General features: G+C 42.2%; 1 protein-coding gene across 2 annotated transcripts in view; it reads left to right on the forward strand.

Moving 5' to 3' along the window:
• The window catches only part of TASP1 (taspase 1), a 1,724,078-nt gene that overhangs the window by 518,219 nt on the left and 1,188,140 nt on the right, over positions 1-17,719 (forward strand). The gene's annotated exons all lie outside the window — the stretch shown is intronic.

The raw sequence follows: 17,719 nt of genomic DNA on the forward strand, positions 1-17,719 counted from the left end.
GACTGTCTCTCTTTCTGAACCATGTGTTGGCTACTATCAAGCCATTTGCCAGACGGAATTTTAGAATGGCTTCTTCTTCTTCTTTATTTCTGTTGCCCCACCCATGTGGACCCAGGCAGTTCTTATATCATGTTCTGTCTGTCCCGATATGTGCATTCAAGTCACCCATTATCAACACCATTTCATGTTGTCCTGCTTTATCTAGTAGGTCCTGCAACTGCTGTCTGAATGCACTCTCTTCCTCACTATCACAAACCTGCTGTGGGGCATAGGCTAAGATTATGAATACTGCTCAGTCATTATACTGGAGTCTGACTGCCATGACATTAATTCTGATGATATCCCTTACTGCCTTCTGAAGCCTCTCTCTCACTACAGTACCTACACCATTTCTAGCCTGCCCTCTACCTGAGTAGTAGACTCTGTATCCCAAGCCAAGCGGCGTTGCTGCACTGCCCTTCTGTCTCGTCTCCTGGACACATAGGATGTCCAGCCTCCTCCATATCATCATGTCATCCACTTCCAAGCTGCCTCCTGTCAGTGAATCTACATTAAACGTAGCAATTCTCAGTTCATGTTTGGCAGATTTGTTGGTTTTACATCCAACGTTCGCTCAACAGAGCTATCCGAGGTAACCCAGGCCAGCCAGTAGCTTATTGACCCAGGGCTGCTGGGCTTTATGGTTGGAACACACTGGCCAATAGGGGCAGATATACCCCTCCCACCATTAGCACTGGTCCCTGGCGTGGGTCAGAGTAGGCCCAGTCCGCAACCCGGTAACTACCCATGCCCATTTTTGGCAACATTAGTCTACATGACAGAATCACCTAGAGCCCTATTTTACACCGTTGAGTGGCTAGCCCTGCTATGCAATGCAGTCTGTGATCTCCTGTCTTGAGGATTGTGTGCATCACAGTAAATGCCCAAAGCAGTTGGTCTGTACAACTCCTCCCCCTAAAGGGCACCATGTAGAGTCTGTGCTGCTGCCCACAGCTCCATTCATTGGTGAGTTAGAGATGGAAACACTCAGCATGTTTTTCGGACATGGGAGAAACCTCACGTAGACACCGGGAGAACATGCAAACTCCAAACAGGCATTCATCAGAGGTCAGGATCGAACCTTGTACCTTCTGCATGGGAGGCGAAGACCTTAACCACTAAGCCATCTGGTCTCTGAAATTACAACATTGGTAATACTCCCATAAGATTGAATCCAATGGTAAGGGGGACTTAGGAACTCAGGTTCACAGTAACTAAAACTTTGATCACCATGTGTCCATGGTGATGAGAAAATCTTTCTATGTGGCACAACTTATAGTTAAGGGCATGGCACCAGATTTGTGGAGATCATAGTCATAGCCTCAAGTGCAGTTAATGATGTAATGAAAACTTCTTCCGGAGCAGCTGGTATTGAATCTTTCATTAGAAGGTATGCATGGCTTTGTTTACAGTCGATATCTGAGGTTATTAAAGCTAAGCTCCTGGATTCTGCCTGAATAGAGACTTATTATTTGGCCTGAAGCGACCAACTTGTTTAAAGCCTTGCAAAAACAAGGTAAAATTATGAGGTATTTCAGACAAATTTTCCTCATTTCTATACTCCGGTATTAGAGAAACTACCCAGCTTAGCTCATGTTGTTCTCTTGCTGGGACTCGAGGCTCCTCAGAAAGGCAAGTAAATTCCTAGAAAAAGATATCAGGATAAACCAGACAGTGATTCTAAGCCTGGGAGGCCTCCCTTTCCAGACAAATCAGCCTGACTATTCTCTGCCTCCTGACCCCCTTGGTCCATCTCTCTCTTTTACTCTCTATCAAAAAGACTGACTTCATCTCTTTCGACTTCACAGGTCGTAACTTCAGACAAACAAGTGTTTTCTATTATCTAGCAGGGCTGTTGGATAACTTGGAATGAGATTTCACCATTTAAAGATATCCCTCCACCTCCTGCCCCAGTCTAGTGAACCTTTTGTTTCCTATTCTTCAAGCCCTGCCCAAACAAGGTACCATAGAATCTGTTCCACAACAGTACTTAGGAAAAGGGTTTTATTCCATACTTTTTTTAGTTCCCAAAAAAGGAGGAGAATGGAGACCCATCCTGGATATGTTCCATCTCTGTACATTTCTAAAGATCTCCTCAGTCAAAATGTGTCACTGCGGACTCTTTTTACGTTGGTGTCTTTGGATGTGAAGGATGTCTATCTCCACATCCCCATTCACCCTTCTTTCAGGATATTTCTAAGATTTTCAGCTTGCTCGCCACACTTACGGTTCTCTTTTCTTTGGTTTATCTATAGGGCCCAGAGTATTCCCAAAGTGCTTGGCACCAGCCATGGCTTTTTGCTAAATCTAGACAACCTGTTAATACAGGCACCCACTCAGCAGAGTCTTCTGCAGCATCTCAGATTCACTATCCCCCTCCTACAGAGTCTAAGATTCACGGTAAACTTAAGGTCAGCAATGAAACCTTCACTTGATCTGGTCTTTCTGAGGTGCAGACTGGGTGTACACTTCATGCAGGCCTTCCTACCACAAGTCAGTCACCAGAGCTGTGGATGGAGGCAAGGCAGTTCATACATCCTACCTCGATTTGGCCAAGGTCTTTGATACCATTCGCCACTCAGGAATTATTGATAAATTTGCCAAACTAGGCATCAACCCCCTGTATCACTAGGTGAGTTGCAAATTGGCTCACAAACCCACAGTGTGAAAGTGGCAGGCTCCAAGTCAGACTGCTGACCAGTCATGAGTGGAGTCCCACAGGGATCGGTCCTGGGTCCTCTCCTGTTGGCATCTACTTCTTAGAAGGCCAGACCAACACGGAGGGACTCTGGCTGACCAAGTTCACAGACAACTGCAAGCTGGCAGCCATAACTCCCCAAGTGATGTAGACATCTTACAGAAAGACCTCACTGAGACCAGTGACTGGTGTCGAAACCATGGCCTTAAGCTTAATGCCAAAAAATGTGTCATCATCCCCTTTGGGAAAAACTCAGTTCCCACTAATTACCGGGTCTATATTAGAAGACCGAATGAAATAAAATAGCGAATGGCAAAACAGTGAAAAGACTGGACCTTGAAGTGCTGTTTTCCAGATCGTGGTACAGTGAAGATTGGAATATTTTCCCTTTCCTCACTGCAGTGCAATCTCAGAGTTGGTATATATGTTTAGTTGGGGGTGTGGGGGGCACAGCCCCCCACAGTAGCAAGTTTGAGGTCCGGTCTTTTCGATGTTTAGATGTTCGCTATTTTTTTCATTCGGTCTTCTAATATAGACCCCTAATTACCACATTGATGGGAGCCCACTGAATACCGAAGGCTTTATAAGAGATCTGGGGACACAGGTTGACACCAACCTCTCCTTCAACCACCATATTGCCACCATAGTCAGAAAGTCCTTCTATGTGGCACATCTCATTACCAAAGGTTTTGCATCCAGGAAGAAAGAGGTCATCATCTCTCTCTACTCTTTCCTCATTAGGCCAATCATCTAGTATAATGCTCCATTTGGCATGTACCTCACTAGACACATGCAATAGCTGGCAAGGCCACAAAAGTACCTCACGAAGATGATCCTAGGGCTTAAACATATGTCCTACATGGACAGACTCAAAAAAAACTCCAGCTATTTTCTGTCTCCTATCATCTACTAAGAGGCAATCTCTGCTTGACTTATAAAGCCATGTCTGACCCAGCTCTATTAGAAATGCTACACCTAAAGAAATCCAAATCCCTCTACACCACACACTCCAGAGACCTCAACCTCATTACCACAATCAACAGAACATGCTGGAGGGACAGGTTCATAGCCCAGAGACTGCCCATGCCCTGGAATAGACTTCCCATACATGTCAAGCAGAGCACCTCACCGGTCCTCTTCAAAAGAAATCATGATGAGTGGATGAGAAACAGAAAGTTCATCCTGGGGATCACTGCAGTGGTTCTATTTGATACAGGCACTGGGAACTAACGACGGGCGGCATGATGCCAGGGCACTTTTATGGGCTAGGCTTGTAAAGACTCCAGGGCCATTAGCGTAGTACACACCTGTGAACCTAACAAAAGGTGCTGGCCCTCTCCAGCTACTTTCAGTCTGTCCTGCTTCTTCAGTCCTGCAAGAGAAGATCTCAAGGCCCTGGGAATCATGGCAGCAACCATGCCCATGGTGCCGTTTGCAAGACTCAAATGAGAAAGAATCCAGTGGTACCTAATATCTATCTGGTTTCAGCATTGCCATCCTCTGAACACTCAGATTCCAGCTCTTCCCTTTCTAAATAAGGAATTTCAGTGGTGGATATTGCAGAGGAACCTCACCCCAGGCTTTCCGTTTAAGCTGCAGATGTCTTACTAGGACCTGTACACACATGCCTCAGGCTTAGACCCCCAGGCTGTCCAAGGGCAGAACACATCTAAATGAGGGAAAGGTGGACACTGATTTTGGCATTGCAGATTTTTTTTATTCTTGTTCTCCAGGTCCCCTTGGAATCCTAACAGACAACACCGCAGTTATGTGGTACATAAATGGGGGAGGGGGAATTCTTATCAGCAATGTAAATTGGCTGTTGTAGAGTAGGAAAAGAAGATAAAAGCAAACCTTTCACTCCAAGCAGTTTACATTCCCTCTCAGGACAGTGTTTTGGCAGACTTTCTAACAAGATAAAGGAAGACCATCATAAATGTATGCTGAACAAAGAGGGCTTCCTAGACATGGTCCACAAATGGGGGAGTATTCCTCATGTAAACTTATTTGCTTCCATTCACAACAGGCAACTACAGCTGTTTTACAACAGGATTCCTTGCCCTCAGGAATGGAGGATAGATTACATGTACTTTCTTTGGGAAGGGAGATTTATTTCTGTCTTCCTCTGTCTGCCTCTACTCCCCAATGGCTTATTAAAGAGCCAGAGGAAGAAACCAAAAAATCTTGCTGGTGACTCCCTTTTGGCTCAGGCAGCATTGGATGTTCTTCATGTTTCACCGTTGCAGACATTACATTTGCTTTATCTGCTTGCAGGTAGCCCTCAGTCGGCCTGATTAACAAAGTCTTGGGTCCTGCGTAGGTTGCTGTCCCTTCTTCCATGACGTCAGGGGTATAAAACATGCAGCCGACGCCATTACATCAGTCTTTCTTGCCATGCAGTGCCCAAAGCAGACGTAGTTTCAAGTGCTAGTCGGCCGACTGCTGAAATTTTCGTTTTCGAGTTTCAGAACCGAAGTCAACTAAAGCTAAGTACCCCGTTGGGGAAACTTTTTCTTGCTACTTACCGATGTCAGTAAAAGTTAATAATTGCATTACTTGTGGAAAGCAAATACCTCATAAAGATTTTCATTCGTACTGTATTCCTTGCCTAGGCCCTGACCACGACGTACCTTGCTGTCGGTTTTGTGCTTTATTTAATCAGCGCACTATCCGAAGTCGGTATATTTTCGCCTCTAAATATTTCGGTTCTCAGTTTAATTATCCAGAAGTGTTATCAGTTAGCCATCCGACTACTGGGATTCCAAAAAAACACAAAGATAAAGACAAAAACAGGCCGCCGAGGTCCAAAACTGCCGATGACGCTTCTCTTAAGCCAGTCGCCACTCGCCAGTACTAAGTGAGGTGCTTTCACAGCCCCTGATACCCACTACTTCTGATTCGCAGGCATCTACTGAGAGCCATTTGGAGTCTGGTATACCGCAAGATGCTTCAACTATGAAACCCACGATGTCTCTACCTTGGATGGGTCCGGAGCCGCTGTGCAGGCACCAGCTTCTGAGGGTGTATTTAGGCCTACGGACTTGCATATTAAACCGACGCCTCCTTCTTTACTTAGGCCTAAATCCCGATCCATGCCTAAAAAAATGAAGCCCAGGCCACATGCTCAGGCCTCTATGCCTAAAAAACAAATGATAATAATGGCTGAAGATCTAATAACTCTAATCAGGGGAGGCCTAGGACTGAAGCTGATTATGAATCTTCTGATCAGGATTCTGTTTTTTCTGATTCTTCTGATGATGGATTTGCCCTTATCTACTTCTGAAGATTCTGATGCAGAGGACTCCGTTCCCTCTGCTTCCCCTCCTGAGGATTTTTCTTTTAGGGAAACCTTACATACTCTAAGTGAGCATTTTCACTGGGAAAGCCAGGATTTTTATGATTCAAAAAATAGGTTTAGGGGTTTCCTTCTCCTACCTCAGCATAGGCCTTTAGCTATTCCTCCTGTACTAGACATTGTTGATGATGCTTTTTCGGAATCTAGTTTGGCCCCTGATTCCCTGCCTCCTGCTCCCAGAAAACCTGACAGATACTACAGGGTCCCCGATTCCCACAAGTTCCTTTTTGAAAATCCTATTGCAGATCCAGAGACGATTTCACAGAGGCCCAAGGGCATTAATGCTTCTACTGCTAAAAATCTTACCCCTTCTGATAGAGACTCCAGGGTGTTGGATAGATGGGGTAAGAAGGTTTACACTTCTGCAACTTTGGCCATTAGGGCTTTAAACTGCCAGTTTCATTTGTTAAAGTATCAGCAACATGTTACTGGACTGCTTAAACAGAAAATGATGTTGATTGCTGACTGTGTGGAAAATAAAGAATTACATGATTTAATGCATTCTGCTGAACAAGTTGCAAAACATACTTTGCAATGTGGTTTTGATTCCTTAGAGGCCTCTTGCAGGGCTGCTGTTGCTGAGTCTGTGCTCAGAAGTCATGCTTGGCTTAAGGAGCAATCTTTGCTTGATCGTGTTAAAGCTAAATTGTTGGATGCTCCTTTAAATCAGGACTGCCTGTTTGGCAACAAGGCTGAGGAAGTTCTTAAAAAGATGGAAGATAAAGCTAAATCTATGCAAACTGTTAAAGATTTTTTGTACAAGTTCAGCCTCCTAGATTTAGTAGGCACTGGCCCTCTAAGAATTGGTCCTTTCCATCCCCTTCCAGGTCTTCTATAGCCAAACCCAGACACAGCAAAACCCCCAGGTTTCAGTCCCAGGGGACACACAGAACTAAGCAGTGGAGAGCCTCCACTTCCAAATCTGCGAATAATAAGACTCCCCCCTATGGTAAACTGTCTCAATGACTTCCTTTTAAAATTTCCAAGCACTTATCAACTGACTGCCCCTTTGGGGGGAAAGATTGCTCTTCATGCAAAGAATTGGGAACTCATTACCCAGGGCAAATGGGTTTTAAATATAGTGTCCCAGGGATACAGATTTTACTTCCACACGTTGCCAACACCAAGCGGGTGGCCGGACCTACCCACAAATCAGTGGGCAGAGGCCCAAAAACAAGTACTTTCTCTCTTAAGCATGGGGGCTATTCAACTGGTACCAGAAGAGGAAAAGGGACAAGATTTCTACTCAAGACTTTTCCTGGTACCCAGAAAAGACAATTCACGGCGTCCTATCCTGGACCTGTCTACTCTAAACACCTTTTTGGAGATTCCAAAATTCAAGATGCTGACTCTTCACCAATTACTTCCTGTGCTAGGCAAGGATGCCTGGTTGGCAACACTAGATGTAAAAGAAGCATACCTGCACATCCCAATCAGGGAGTCTTGCAGAAGATACCTACGCTTCAAAGCAGGCTACATGCACAGTCAGTTCTCTGCACTGCCCTTTGGCTTATCTACTGCGCCCAGGATATTCACGAAGTGCCTAGCTCCAGTTATTGCATTTTGCAGGCAAAGAAATATTCAAATATACCCATACCTGGACGATTGTCTAATTCAGGCAGAAAGCCAGGACATACTTTTGAACCATCTGGCCTTTGTACAAAGGGTTCAAACTTGTCTGGGGTACACCATAAAAGAAAAGAAATCACATCTGGTACCCTGTCAACAAATTATATTTCTGGGAGCAAGCTTGAATACAACTTTCCAGATGGCTTACCTCATGCCAGAGAAACAAATTAATTTGACAACCTACTTCAAACAAGTGGCCACAAAAACCCTGCTATCTGCAAGACAAATATTGCAAGTCTTGGGGTTCATGGCCTCCTGCCTTCTTCTGATTCCATATGCAAGACTGCATATGAGGAAACTACAGTGGTATCTAAAAAGCCTATGGTGTCAGAATTCTCAAGACCTAGAAACAATGATTCCTATCATACCTTGCCTACGCCTAGAGTTCCTTTGGTGGGTAGAGGCCTGCCACCAAAACAAGGGACTACCTTTCACACCAACCCCTACCGCCCAAACCCTAACAAGACTCTTCAGACTATGCATGGGGGGCTCACCTGACAGGGAAGTGCATTCAGGGCAAATAGAACCCAAGTCAAATGCACCTGTATATCAATCAAAAAGAAATGTTAGCTGTACAGAATGCTCTGACAGCCTTCAAGGACCACATTCTTCCAGGACAACTAATGGTAAAGACAGACAACACCACTGTTATGTGGTAAATAAACAAGCAGGGGGGTACACATTCATACCACCTCTGCAGACTAGCCATGGCATTGTGGAACACAGCCTTGAGCTACCAAGTGCAACTACAAGCTCAATTCGTGCCAGGAAAATTAAATACACTGGCAGATGGACTAAGCAGAAGCCTCATGGACCCATATGAGTAGAAACTGGAACCAAGGATTTTCAACATGTTGATAAGCAAATGGTGGAGCCCAGATATAGACCCGTTTGCCTCTCCCCAGAACTACCAATTGGACAAATTTTGCACGACGACTCCCCACAAATAAGCCTGGAAAGTGGATGTGCTGCCATTCAGCTGGAAAAACCTATCAGTCTATGCCTTCCCCCCTCTGGCTCTGCTCTCCAAAGTACTACAAAAAATCAAACAGGACAAACCAAGAATGATTTTGATTGCTCCAGACTGGCCGCGCCAACACCGATACCCCCTCCTGCGCAGTGTATCATGATAATCTCCATGGCATCTGCCTCAGACTCCTTCCCTGCTGTCTCAGCAAGAGAACCAGATTCTGCACCCTCAGCTTCTAACACTGAACCTTGCAGCCTGGCTAATTACTTAATCTCTCCTGTACCATCTCTCAGCAAACCTGTGATGGATATCATTTTAGAGGCAAGGAGGCCTAGTACTAGAAAATCTTATGCTTAAAAATGGAAAAGATTCTGTGCCTGGAACAAATCTCAAGTGATGAGCACAGCAGCACCCAATTTACCTCAGATTTTACAATACTTAACTGAGATGCTTCACAAGGGCCTGTCTTTTTCCTCCATTAAAATCCACGCCTCAGCCATTTCAGCTTATTATAACACAGAACCTCCCTTCTTCTCTCATCCACTGCTCAAGCAGTTCCTCAGAGGGTCCAAAAATTTGAGACCACCTAGGAGAGCTCCAACCCCAGCCTGGGACCTAAACTTTGTCTTGGAGAAACTCACTCAACCTCCTTTCGAGCCAGCTGCTACTGCAGACTTAAAATTTCTTTCATGGAAAACAGCTTTCCTTTTAGCAATCACTTCAGCTAGAAGGGTATCTGAATTACAGGTCCTTATGGCAGTGGAGCCTTTCATCATCTTTCATGTGGACAGGGTGTCCTTCAAAACCAATCCATCCTTCATGCCCAAGGTGGTATCCAGTGTGGCTCTTAATTAGTCCATTCATTTGCCAACCTTCTTTCCCAATCCACAGAATAAAGAGGAACGGATACTGCATTCCTTAGATGTGCGCAGACAACTTAGATTCTACTTGGACAGGACTAAACCTCAAAGGAAATCTGAACAACTGCTGGTGGCATTTGCTGCAGGGGAAGAGGGGAAGGCTATTTCAAATCAAACCATTTCTAAATGGATAAGCCATTGCATTCATTTCTGCTATAAGCACAATGGAAAACCTATCCCCCAGGGCATCAGACCTCACTCCACCAGGGCTGCATCTACCTCTACAGCCTTTCTCCGAGGCATCCCTACCAGGGACATCCTAGAAGCTGCTACCTGGAGATCTGCACATACTTTCACCAAGCATTATAATTTGCCAATTTTCTCTAAATCCAGAGCTGGCTTTGCCACTGCAGTCTTGCAGGGCCTTATAGCTGGCCCTAATGCTATCTAAATTCCTCCTCCCAACCATAGCTTTGGGAATCTACCCAAATGTAATGACTGCAGCAGTGAAAAACGAAGAACATAGTACAGTGGTGTACACATAGCATAAATGTAGATGTTCGAGTGTATTCTCTGTTGCAGTCCTGGTTACCCTCCCTCCAGCCCCCTAACTTCTTTTGGCTATACCTCTACTTTCCTTTACTATGCTTAAAAACCTTTTTGGTGTATTTGCTTTTTTGTTGGAGGTATATCTTTGTACTTTTATATTTAATTGCTTCCCATTGGGGGGCACCTGACATCTGGGGCAAGAAAAATTGATGTAATGGCATCGGCTGTATGTTTTATACCCCTGACGACTTGACGTCATGGAAGAAGGGACAGCAATCGACGCAGGACCCAAGACTGTGTTAATCAGGCCGACTGAGGGCTGCCTGCAAGCAGATAACCCAAATGTAATGACTGCAACAGTGAATATACTCGAACATCTACATTTATGGTAAGTGTACACAACTGTACTTTCTCTCCTCTCAGCAATCTAGGTAGGAGTCATCACCACAAGTTATCCCACAGACTGAACTTGCTGATGTAACGCAGTGGTTGGCTAATTCATCCCAGTCTCTTATCTCTGAATCTCACAGTATGGATAGTAGAATTCTGATCCCTTTCAGACACCAGTTTTCTGGGGACATAATACAGGTTCTTCAGGAGGCAAAGAAACCTACCACTAGAAAGACTTCTGCATCCAAATGGAAATTATTTTCTGCTTGGTGTCATGCTAAAAACAGGACCCCTATACAAACTGAGGTTCCTACCAAACTCTCTTACTTGTGTGAGTTACTAAAATCTGGTCAAGCCTACTCTTTAGTTAGTGTTTTCTTATAGGCTATTTCTGCAGGCTTGCCTTTAGACCTCCCACTACTATCCCGGCTTAAGGTAAAATAGTTTCTTGCAGGTGCCCTTCATTTAAAAAAATTTCACCTTTCTTTGACTTTTAACTGTGTCTTAGAAAATCTTACTTTCTTCCAGTTTTTTCAGATTTTGTACATCCAAATGCATCCTTCTTTTAGCCATTACCCTGGCTAGAAGATTTTCTGTGCTCCAAGCCCTGATGGACATCCCCTCCTTTCCTTATCTTTCATAAGGGCAGGGTTTCTGTGAAGGCCAGTCCTTCATTTATGCCTAAGGTGGTCAATGAGCTATCGCTTTGTTTGCCATTTTCCTTAACCCTCAGAACAAGGGGAAGTGAATCCTCCATTCTCTGGATATACAAAGGCAATTCAGATTTTTCTTGGATAAGACTAAGGTCATTCGCAAGACTCATCAGTTGTTTGTTTCTTTCAGGAAGCCAAGTTCAGAAACCCAGTCTCTAAACAAACTATTGCTAATGGGATTTCTAAATCTGTTTCCTTTTGATACACTCACCTTGGAAAATCTTTACCTTCACCTGTAGAAGCCCATTCATCTAGAGCAGCTACCTCTTCTGGATCCCTTTTCAAAGGTATTGATTCTAGAGCCATCCTAGCAGTAGCAACTTGGTCTTCTGTACATTCCTTTATGAAGCACTGTTGGCTAGATACTTTATCTAGCTCCATAGCCTTCTTTGCAAAGGTCTTTTCTCTCTGGACTAATTGACAGTTCCCCAATGCTTGATCCAGCCACCCTTACCACTCCTTGATATTTGGGAATAGCCAGTCTGGAATCCAACAGCAGTGATCTAAGGAAGGGCTCCATGCAGTTAAGAACTTTCTGTAACATTAGATGCCCTACTGATCACTTTTGCATTATTTCTTCCCACCCTTCCATCCTCTTCTTTTGTCTTTAACTGTGCTTTGTCATCTATTTTATGGAAAGAGGAGGGAGCCATTCTGTATGTTCTCCCCTTGTACCTGACCTTTGCCTCTCTTGTACGCTCCAGTGTCATTCTCCTGGCTTTGAGATAGTCTGAGGTTTTCACACTCATACATCTGCTTATATACCCTTGTGCCTGAGAGCTTAAGCCATATGTCAGACGTATGGCTCTATGGAAGGTTTTGGCTTTAGTTCCTAGGCCAGACATCTAGGTTATTTGATGAGATGACCCTGTGAAGGCTGCCAGCCCAACTAGCTAGAATTTCATAAATAATCCTATGTCATTTGTAAATATTAATATGATCCATAGGCTTGTCTTACAAATGTAAGAAAACTGTATGTTATGTGTGTGTTAAACTGTATGTTATGTGCTGAGCTTCAAGAATGTAACCACAGTGTACCCTGCTGGAGAAGAGCAGAAATGTATATGGACTGTATGCCTATGCAAATTTATGTTTTCATGGTAGAAGTTGGAACATACAGAGTTAACTTGGAAACTCTGAGAAAATAAGTAGAGTGTTTTACGATTGTGCTTACCACAGCTAGAAGACAGAATGTCTGCAGCTAGAGTTTCTTTCTATTGTCTTAAGACAGAAGTTATTACTAGGTTTAAAATGTAAAAGTGTTGATTATGTTACTACTTCCAGTTTCAGGCAAGGTTCTAAGAGTTCAGTGTCAGCTTCTAAGAGCGAAGTGTTTTTCATAGAGACATGTTAAATTCTGTTGGCATCTGTTTAGCCTGCGAACTAGAGGCAGGTGTCAAATAGTGATGTCAGTTAGCTAACCCAGCAGTAATGTGTATTATTAATTTAAGAACCATCTCAGAGAGAAAGTCTGTGCATTTTGTGTCTTGTTTCTGGACCTGTAAACATCCATTCAGCACTTTATTTTCCTTGCTCTGTAAGTAAGAGTTAGATCATAATATCTGTCTTAGAGATAGATAGGAATATAGTAAGATGAGTCTAGATGTATTCTGCCTTCGTTGAAGGTTGTGTGTCAGGGCTGGTAACCGGTACGTAAAAATCCACTACCAGTCATTAGCGGACCGGAGTTCCGCTGTGGCAACCCCTAACCGAGAAAAGCCGAAAGACACAAAGACAGTCTAGATGTATTCTGTATCAATGTAAGACTGTCCTGCAGTGTTGTTTTAAAATATTTCCTGTGATTCTGAACTCTTTTGTCACTGTATATAGTTATTGAGTATTGTCTTGTCCTTTTATTATTAAATATATTTACACCTTTTAATTGTGGTTGGTTTGTTAGAGATATTTAAGCTCTTAGGGTACTTGCATATGCATTTGGTAACATTGTACAGGCCACTCCTAAATAGCCGTAGTTTGGTCACACCTAATTTGGATAATAGTATCATTGCACAAAAGAATTGGTCACCCTTTGTAAGGGGCTTATAGTAGCTGATAAGTAGTGGTTGGTGGCAGCTGGTACTATCGTATAGTCTGGACAGAAGGGGGCATAGCTAGTGAACCAGTGCTGCCTTCCCCAGGAGTGTCTGTGTGTTTGTATATAGATCGTCTGAAAGTTTGTGTGTGTCAGCTTCTTGGGCAGGGACACGAAGCACTGGTTGGACAAAGAGGGTGCTGGAGGTTTTGGCTTTACCACTCGGCTGGGATCTGAACCCTATAGCTGCGTCAGTGAGGAGTCTTACTGGGGATCTGGAAGGAGTGGGAGAAACTAACCCTAGACTGACTGTGATCTCTGTGTGCTCTTAAGGGAAATTGTACTTTACTTTGTGTGCACTTGTCGTCATCCCAATGTGCACATCCCTCACTGGTGCTAGTGACGAGGATCGAGGCTTCTTGATTACTGGGCCAGTGCAAGAGCTTCACAGACTCAGTAGTCTGGAATACTGCAGTAGTGATCCGTAGGGCATGGACTGTTATGGTAAGATCTTGCACAACTGTATTTTTCACTTAACACTTCCCTATCCCTTTCTCTCTGCCTGTACTCTTACCAGTCCCAGGCAGTCTGTAATCTACACTTGAAATTTCTGCTAGACCTCATCCCATTCTTTTGTCTCTTTCTCTAGTTACTTAACTCCCAGTGCCTTAGTTCCTTAGTTAATTTTCTTTAATAACTTCCAGCCCTCTCTTGACGCTTTTTTTATATCACCTCTTGTAGTCATCTCTAGTGTTAAAATCTCCTTTCCCTATTCCTGTGTTGACTTGGTTCTTAAAATATTTTCTGCTGTTTTATGAATATAATATTGTATGCGGTTATTTTTCAGCTTAAGGACCTACATCCAAAATTCTGCACTCTCCTTGCGTTTTCATTTACTACTGTAGCAAATTGGTAGACCTCATCCAAGGACCATCTCCACAAGAAAGGGAAATTTCTGACAAAAGTGCAGATAAAAATCTAATAAATTTTAAATAATTCAATTTGTAAAGAAAAGTTACTTCCTATTGTGCTGTAATTGAATTAGCAAAATGTGAATTAGCAAAAATGGGAACCATAACTACCAGCACTGGTGCACTGGAAACAATTATTTAATCAATTAATCAATTAATCATCTTTTAAGTGTTTTGTAGTATTGTGCAAATCAAGTTGATGTCTCTTTGCTGGAGTAATTGTCCTTGGTAACTAAATACACTTTAGTCCATTTAACTCCTGTTTGCTGAGGAATGCCAGTATACAAGGGAACCACATCTACAGATAACATAATTGTAATTGAGGGCAGGGTGCTTGCAGCCCCTTCACTTAGTCTTTCAAGAAAATGCCTTAACTCAGTATTGTGATATGCAAGTTCAACTGTCAGCTTATTCGCTGCTTTTCCCATAAACATAGCTATTAGATCCATTTTGCATCCTGAAGATTAAATATGGTGTCTAAAAGGATAGTGTGCATTGTCTTTTTGAATATTTGGTATTCCAAGTAGAACTCAAATTTAAGAATCAGTGTCCTTATGTGAATGTTTAATGTTTCTGATAATGATCTCATGATAATTTGAAGTGCCAGATAGCAGATTATTTGCAGTAGTCACATAGTCATATTTGTCTGTAATCACCATTCCCCTCATCTATTTTCATAAACCTGATATTGGTGTTGGATGTTAGGTTTTTAAACATAGACCTTTCATTAACATAAATATTAATAGCAGAACAAGGTTTCTTCAGTAGCTGTTTTATATAATTTACAGTTTTTCAGAAGTCTGTAATGCAGAAATGAGAGTCGTACTGAAAGGGCTCCTTTTATGTACATTGTCATGAGTTTAACACCCCCTATGCTCCATGCAACAGAAAATGTAAATGTGCCCACACAGTAGCACTCATTGAACTGAAAATAAATATATGTAAAACCTTATCTAAGACTCTGGCACATTATTTATGGAATACAGCAGACTTAATATCCTTGCAGTGTAACTGTTTGAAATGTTAACAGAGAATATTTTATCCACTTTCATTGCTTGTTTTTTTTTTTCTTTCACCCAACCTGCTGGGAGAAATGTTGAGTGAACAGGTCCCTTCACACCTATGGTGAAACTTTGCACTTCAGCTCCCGCATTATCAAACAAAAGTAAAACTAGGCCATAAAGAGTGCGTAAATTCATAGGTGAATATTAGGCTAACTAATATTAGGCTAACTGACATTTTAAGCTTAGCCAATAACCCACGGTCAGAACTAAACCTTGTACTTTGTATCTGTGAAGTGAAGACCTTAGCCATTCTTCCAGACCCAACCCGTTACATTGCAAATGCAGGGGATGAAAGTTTAGAATGTGTAATTGTGTACAAGTCTAACGTTGCTGTTGCTAAAAAAAAAAAAATATCCATTGCAGAATGTTCTGCACACACTCTTGTATCCCCTGCAGTTGCTTTAGTATCTAAATTGTTTATCCGCAAATGTTTTAATATTGTTCAAGAAACTGTTAGGTAGTATCAGACAGTTGCATTAATCACTGACGTAAGACATCACGTTTATTTGTAAAGAAAATGAAATTTCACCACTCCCAGTGAAGGTCCTCTGAGAGTCAAAGAAAATGGAAAAGAAGAGGAAGATTTCTACATGAACACCACTACCAGACATGGATCGTGTATGTGTGTGTGTGTGTATATATATATATATATATATATATATATATATATATATATATATATATATATATATAGGTTCACTTTATAATTTCAGAATACTGAAATACCAAATTTCAGTATTTCAGAATCATAAAGTCGAAAACTGAAAATCGCGAAAGTGCATAATCGCGAATTCAAACATCTTGAATTTGTGGTTATGGCTTATGGTACGTGGCGTGCGGTATTGGGAGTGTATCGTGTATGAAAGTAGGTGCAATTGAAGGTAACTGAGTGTTTTGTAAGGGTTTTGTGTGGGAGTTTGAGTGTGTCTGAATGTGTGGATGGATGTATATGTGTGATGTTTGTATGTGTGTGCGAGGGACTGTGAAATGTGTAGGTGTGTGTTTCCTTTTTGTGTCTGTGCGATCTGGGAGTTAGTATATATAAGTAGGGGGGTGTGAGGGTTACTTACATGTAGTGTAGGTTTGTTTGTGTGTGTTTTGTTTGCTGTAGCGTTGGTTGGACGATGTATGTGTTGTGTAGTGTATGGTTTGTATGTGGCTTGAAGGTCTGAGGAAGCTATCTAGCGAAAGCGCTTACCGTTTTTATGTCACTCAAATAAATGAACTGTGAGTTGTGAATTTTACACAGACTGGACTTGTTGTTACTTGGATAAATCCTTCTGTTTGAAGAATATATGCTGTTTGAAATTTTCTGCCAAAGGCCTGGTTGCCTTGTTGTAATCCTGAGTCTTGGGTTTGATTTTCTTGCTGAATTTTATCAACAAGGCATTTACCCCGTGGAGTATAGTCCATTTTGTTATGGTTTGTATGTGTTCATGATTGTGTTTCACGATTGTGTGCTGTCGGGATTATGGATGTTCGACTTTATGATTTCGAAATACTGAAATTCTGTATTTCAGTATTTCGAAATTATAAAGTGAATCCATATATATATATATATATATATATATATATATATATATATATATATATAATCTGTGCCTTCCCTGTCCTCTGTCTTCTCCCCCCCAAAAATATCACTTTAGTTGTCTGTCAGTAATATGGGTAGACTCTTTAACTGTGGAACTGGTGCCTTCGTCTTCTAGAAAAAAATATTTGAAGATGATGTGACTGCCAGTGTTCAGTTTGATGGTTTTCTGTATTCCTGACATTTTTGCATGTTAAAAAGCCAGTAGTCAGCAGTCCAGATACACAGGGACCAAAAACCAAAATAGCACACAGATTTTGTAGGGCATCTAGCAAAAGGAAGGATATGTACAATAATTATCTTACTCCGTCCAGTACGGCTCTTTTATGTGTGTGCCTTCAACTCCAAGTAGGTGTGGCTTGAAACTTTAAAAATTGATGTTTTCCCCTTAAAATTCTAACAAATGCTTATTGACAGAAATCAAATATCAGTACAGTTGTGTTCGCCGTCATGTATGCTTGAAGATAAAATATTTTGATACCTTGTATATAGCATGGTTTTGGAATTATTAATGCAAATATGAACAAGCAATTTTTGACTCCCAGAGGAAAGCAGTAGGAGGTAACCGCAGAAATGCCTGGAGGCGCACTCGACTATAATGCGATCTCCTTTCACTGTTGCTCATTCCTCCTGGCCTCTCTATGGAAGGTGTGCACCACTGTCTACCATACCATTTGATACAAATTTCAGGTTGCTAGACCAATATATAAACACACTCGAAACTGGAAGCATCAGAAAAGCTTTAATTTACTACTAACACTTCTGCAAACCACCTTCACTGGGAGATAAATAGGATATGATGTCCTTTTCATTCTTCCTCAATAAATGGGTTACGGATCTGATCCCCGGATCTGACTCAAC

Source organism: Protopterus annectens, chromosome 1.part2 (assembly GCF_019279795.1).
Source record: "Protopterus annectens isolate FY-2018-M chromosome 1.part2, PAN1.0, whole genome shotgun sequence".
Classification (NCBI taxonomy): domain Eukaryota; kingdom Metazoa; phylum Chordata; order Ceratodontiformes; family Protopteridae; genus Protopterus; species Protopterus annectens.